Source organism: Danio rerio, chromosome 18 (assembly GCF_052040795.2).
Source record: "Danio rerio strain M-AB ecotype USA chromosome 18, GRCz13ab, whole genome shotgun sequence".
Classification (NCBI taxonomy): domain Eukaryota; kingdom Metazoa; phylum Chordata; class Actinopteri; order Cypriniformes; family Danionidae; genus Danio; species Danio rerio.
The window spans coordinates 1,956,501-1,962,500 of NC_141038.1; the positions used below are offsets into that span (position 1 = coordinate 1,956,501).

Here is a 6,000-nt window from a genome sequence, read left to right on the forward strand (position 1 = left end):
GCAATTGGTCGACTGCGTTCAGCCCACCACGGCTATGAATTAGCAGCCAGAGAGTATATGAGAGCCCAATGCAGGAATGCAATAAATTAATGCAGTTAAATACCAGCGTATTGCTCTACTTTTAAACCTAAGCCCAAGCAATAACAACGACACACATTGAATTTTAATCCACACAGTGGCAAAAGCTGAACTATTTTCAAAATTGACTGCGCCGCGTGTGTGTAGGAACAGCTGATGTTGGCCATAGCAAAGGCAAACAGCAGTTGATCGCCAGTTTAGAAACGCATTTAAAAAGTAAAACTGCTTTTATTCTAGCTGAAATAAAACAAATAAGAATTTAGGAAAGACTGTGAAATATTCCTGAATCTGCTAAACATCATTCGGGAAATATTTAAAAAAAGAAAAATTCACAAGAGGGCGAATAATTTGGCCTGACCTCTGCATGAACTTTAAAGAAAGACCCACATTTCTCACTCCGGATCTCTCAGTTCATCATGTTTTCAAACATTTTGACGCTGCAAACACATGGTAAAGACAGATGCTTAAGAAAGCCTGCATTCATTTCTCTCACCTCTGAATATCTTCATCATCTGCCGCCCGGGGACCAGGCCGAGTTTGACTTTCATTTTACCACGTTCATTATTTGCTCTTGAAAATGTCTGCAGGATATGAGCACGAAAAAAAAAGCGAGCTCAGTCCTCGAGGAACAAAAGCAAACTTCATAACAACAGATGAAGTTAAGAGAGGCATTCGTCAGCCTGCGGCAATGGGAGGAAGGAGGAATCATAAATCTCTGGAGCTCGTCCTACTTTAGTGCTACGTGATCCAATACAAATGCAGCATCTGTAGCGTTCAGACAACATCAGGACCGCTGCGGTCTACAATCATCTCATTATAAACCAAATCTAGATATTCAGTCAACATTCAGTCAGCCTCAGGAGTCACTTTATTCTGTGCAATGCAATGCAAAAAATACATAAATAAAAATAATTGCAGTTGAGAAACAGATCGTCAGCAAACAACACTCTTTAGATGATTATTTATTTACAGTTGAAGACAAACTCCTCCTGTAAAAGTTGTATTCTTTTAAACATTTACCATGTGTTAAGGGTGAGAATAAAATAAATAATAGTTTAATATTAATAATAATAATTATAGATATACAAAATAAATTATTAGGTACACCTGTCCAACATGGCAGCAGCTTAATGCATTTAGACATGTAGACATGGTCAAGATCTGCTGCAGTTCAAACTGAGCATCAGAATGGGGAAGAAAGGGGATTTAAGAGACTTTGAACGTGGCATGGTTGTTGCTGCCAGACAGGCTGCTCTGAGTATTTCAGAAACTGCTGATCTACTGGGATTTTCACGCACAACCATCTCTAGGGTTTACAGAGAATGCTCCGACAAAGAGGAAATATCCAGTGAGCGGCAGTTCTGTGGGTGCAAATGCCTTGTTGATGGCAGAGGTCAGAGGAGAATGGCCAGACTGGTTCCAGCTGATAGAAAGGCGACAGTAACTCAAATAAGCACTCGTTACAACCGAGCTCTGCAGAAGAGCATCTCTGAACACACAACACGTCCAACCTTGAGGCGGATGGGCTACAGCAGCAGAAGAGCACACCGGGTGCCGCTCCTGTCAGCTAAGAACAGGAAACTGAGGCTACAATTCACACAGACTCACCAAAACTGGACAATAGAAGATTGGAGAAACGTTGCTGCTCTGATGAGTCTCCATTTCTGCTGACACATTCAGATGCTCGGCTCAGAATTTAGCATCAACAACATGAAAGCATGGATCCATCCTGCCTTGTATCAGCGGTTCAGGCTAGTGGTGGGGGTGTAATGGTGTGGGGGGATTTTCTTTGCACACTTTGGGCTCATCAGTACCAATTGAGCATCAACGCCACAGCCTACCTGAGTATTGCTGCTGACCATGTCCATCCCTTTATGACCACAGTGTACACATCTTCTGATGGCTACTTCCAGCAGGATAACGCAGCATGTCATAAAGCTCAATCATCTCAGACTGGTTTCTTGAACATGACGATGAGTTCACTGTACTCAAATGGCCTCCACAGTCACCAGAGCTCAATCCAATAGAGCACCTTTGGGATGTGCATCATCTGCGTGATGCTATCATGTCAACATGCAGCAAAATCTCTGATTAATATTTCCAGTAGCTTGTTGAATCTCTGCCATGAATGATTAAGGCAGTCCTGAAGGCAAAAGAGGGTCCAACCCAGTACTAGTAAGGTGTACCTAATAAAGTGGCCAGTGAGTGTAATTTCAAAAGACTATTAAAATTTTTAAATCTTTGCCATGATGACAGCGCATAATATTTGACTAGATGCCTTTCAAGATGTTAGCATTCAGCTTCAAATGACATTTAAAAGCTAAAGGTTAACCAGGATAACTAGGCAAGTTAGCGTAATTAGTTCACAAAATAAAAACTAACAAACTAAAACTTCCAAGACCATAAATGATACGAACTGAAACTAAACTCAAAATTACAGCAAATTTAAAAATGGTATTAAAGTTAAACTGAAAACTATAAAAACCCTTGATAAACAACAACACAACTTTACCAAAACAAAAGCTAAATCCACTTACATTCAACAACGACTGTAATGTAATGTATTTTTTATTTAATGCCATGTCAGCAACCAAGGCTATTTTCATGGCAGGAATCTTTCAACAATAAATATACAATTTAAAAATTAACAAACAAAATAAAACATAAATTAAATAAGACTTTTTGTGTTAATACATGATAAAAATACTAAAATCTTTTCTGGATTCACTTTGGTAAAAATGTCCTTAAAAGAGTTCATTTCATAAAAAAAGTCTTCTGGAATCAGTAAAAGCAGGACAGTCCAGTACAATGTGTTTTATAGTAAGAGGAGTTTTGCAGCACAAACACTGAGTCGGGTTTTCACCTTGGAGAAAAAAACCATGTGTTATTCTCGAATGCCCAATACGACATCTGGTAAAAACTACTTGATCAAATCGATTGTAAAATGTCTTAAAATTCTGTGTGAAATTTCAAGTTGGATTTCAACAACGACTGTAAAAGTCAGGCTGATTCAGGAAGATTCAACCCTTAAAAACATCTCTAATGTTGATATTTCAGGAGTATGTCCAGATTTGGAAAACAAATGCTCCTTTATGGCTGTGAATACTACATATAGTGGACAACGTGAAAGCTTGAAAGATTGAAATTCACTGCTTTAGAAAGAAGGTAATCAATGGATTTTCCTAGTCATCCTCTCATGTTTCAGTGCTTTCAGTAAAGCCGTGCTCTCCAAACGTCCTCCACAGAGGATCAAAACACCTATAATCTGACATCAGTGCTGCAGTGCATTTAATCAGCAGATTATCCACCAACACACACATGCACAATCCAGCGCAGAATTGAGGAGTTAAACAATAACTACTGACATCTCCAGCATTGTGCTCCTACAGCAAAACTCCATTTACATCGATTCTGTGTCTCAAATCCTGGATGCTTTTCCCCCATGAGATGCAGCAGACTGTGTGCGGCCACTAATGCACATTAAAGATAGGGAGGGAGTTTCTGTGTTTGTCAATCCCAGATCCAACTCTACAGCTGCACTAACAAACAAACAAAAACTATCAATAAAACAGGGTCTCAGTGATGATGAAACACCAGCAATCTACAGAGTTCAGCTGTTTAGAATCACAAAAACCTAATAAAATCCAAAGCGAACATTCCATAACACCTTAGCAACCATTCAAAAAACCCTAGCAACCACTCAAAAACACCCTAGCAACCACTCAAAACATCCTAGCAAATGACTTGAAACTATCCATAACACCCTAACAACCATTCATAACACCCTAGCAACCACTCAAAACACCCTATCAAATGACAAGAAGCTATCTATAACACCCTAACAACCATTCATAACACCCTATCAACCACTCAAAACACCCTATCAAATGACTAGAAGCTGTCCATAACACCCTAACAACCATTCATAACACCCTAGCAACCACTCAAAACACCCTAGCAAATGACTATAAACTATCCATAACACCCTAACAACCATTCATAAAACCCTAGCAACCACTCAAAACACCCTGGCAAATGACTAAAAACTATCCATAACACCCAAACAACCACTCAAAACACCCTAGCAAATGACTAGAAACTATCCATAACACCCTAACAACTATTCATAACACCCTAGTAACCACTCAAAACACCCTAGCAAATGACTAGAAACTATCCATAACACCCTAACAACCATTCATAACACCCTAGCAACCACTCAAAACACCCTAGCAAATGACTAGAAACTATCCATAACACCCTAACAACCATTCATAACACCCTAGCAACCACCCAAAACACTCTAGCAAATGACTAAAAACTATCCATAACACCCTAACAACCATTCATAACACCCTAGCAACCACTCAAAACACCCTAGCAAATGACTAGAAACTATCCATAACACCCTAGCAACCATTCATAACACCCTAGTAACCACTCAAAACACCATAGCAAAAGACTAGAAACTATCCATAACACCCTAACAACCATTCATAACACCCTAGCAACCACTCAAAAAACCCTAGCAAATGACTAGAAGCTATCCATAACACCATAACAACCATTCATAACACTCTAGTAACCACTCAAAACACCCTAGCAAAAGACTAGAAACTATCCATAACACCCTAACAACCATTCATAACACCCTATCAACCATTCAAAATACCCTAGCAACCACTCAAAACACCCTAGCAAATGACTAAAAACTTTCCATAACACCCTAGCAACCATTCATAACACCATAGCAACCACTCAAAAGACAAGCAAATGACTAAAATCATTCATAGTACCCTAGCAACTATTCAGAACACCCTAGCAACAACTCAAAACACCCAAACAAATGACTAGCTACCACTGAAAAGACACAAGCAAATAACTAAAACCATTTATAACACCCTAGCAACAACTAAAAACACCCTGGCAAATGACTAACATCATTCATAATCCCCTAGAAACCATTTAGAACACCCTAGCAACCACTCAAAATATCGTAGCAAATGACTAGCAACAATTCATAAGACCCTAGCAACCACCCAAAACACCCAGGCAAATGAATGGCAACCATCCACAATACCCTAGCAACCTCTAAAACCACCCTAGCAACTGCTTTGAAACAGGAACATGTATTAATCTCATATTCATATTGTTTCTATTCTCTCCAATGTCATCTTCGTCCTGTTAAGCCAGGAAATGATCCTCTGTGGTTCAATACCAGCTGAAACTAGGATCTTTTCATTTCAGAAAAGGCATAAATGAGATTTTTTGCGTATTTCTGTGTCGTTCCCAGTGAGGAGCATCAGCTGCTCCGTTTAATAAGCAATTACAAATGTAATGAAGCTAAAATGAGTGTTAAAAATGAGCGCCTGTGCAGTGATACACGATAAGAGACGTGTTACACTGGAAAAATGAACGTCTGCGGAGTGTTAAAATGAGTGTTCAGGCAGTGTGTGGTGGGGCCTTTTCCTCAATACTTCAACAGTTAAAAATGGACAAACAAATTTATTATTATTATTTTATTAAATCTAGGGGTGCCCAAATCTAATAAAGGGCCGAAAACCAAACTTGACTAAGGCTAGAGGGCCGGAGGTTTAAAAAAAAAAAAAAAAAAATTTACCATTGATAATTTCCTAATACATCCATTCATTCATTTTCCTTCAACTTAGTCCCTTTAGTCATCATGGGTCTCCACAGTGGAATGAACCGTCAACTATTCCAGCATATGTTTTACACAGTGAATGCCTTTCTAGCCAAAATCCATCACTGGCAAACACCCATTTATTCATTTCCTTTTCGGCTTAGTCCCTTTATTAATCTAGGGGTCGCCACAGCGGAATGAACCGCCAACTTATCCAGCATATGTTTTACGCAGCGAATGCTCTTCAGCTGCAACCCAGTACTGTGAAACAGCCATTCATT

The 6,000-nt window shown here is 39.2% G+C and overlaps 1 protein-coding gene and 1 long non-coding RNA gene across 2 annotated transcripts in view; one reads left to right on the forward strand and one right to left on the reverse strand.

The window, feature by feature from the left end:
* Nucleotides 1-6,000, reverse strand: part of pepd (peptidase D) — a 99,975-nt gene that overhangs the window by 38,919 nt on the left and 55,056 nt on the right.
* The window catches only part of LOC147832708 (uncharacterized), a 3,069-nt gene continuing 2,948 nt past the window's right edge, over nucleotides 5,880-6,000 (forward strand). Inside the window, exon 1 of the long non-coding RNA XR_015514683.1 lies at nucleotides 5,880-6,000. This exon is cut by the window's right edge and continues 473 nt beyond it. This is a non-coding gene — a long non-coding RNA (uncharacterized LOC147832708).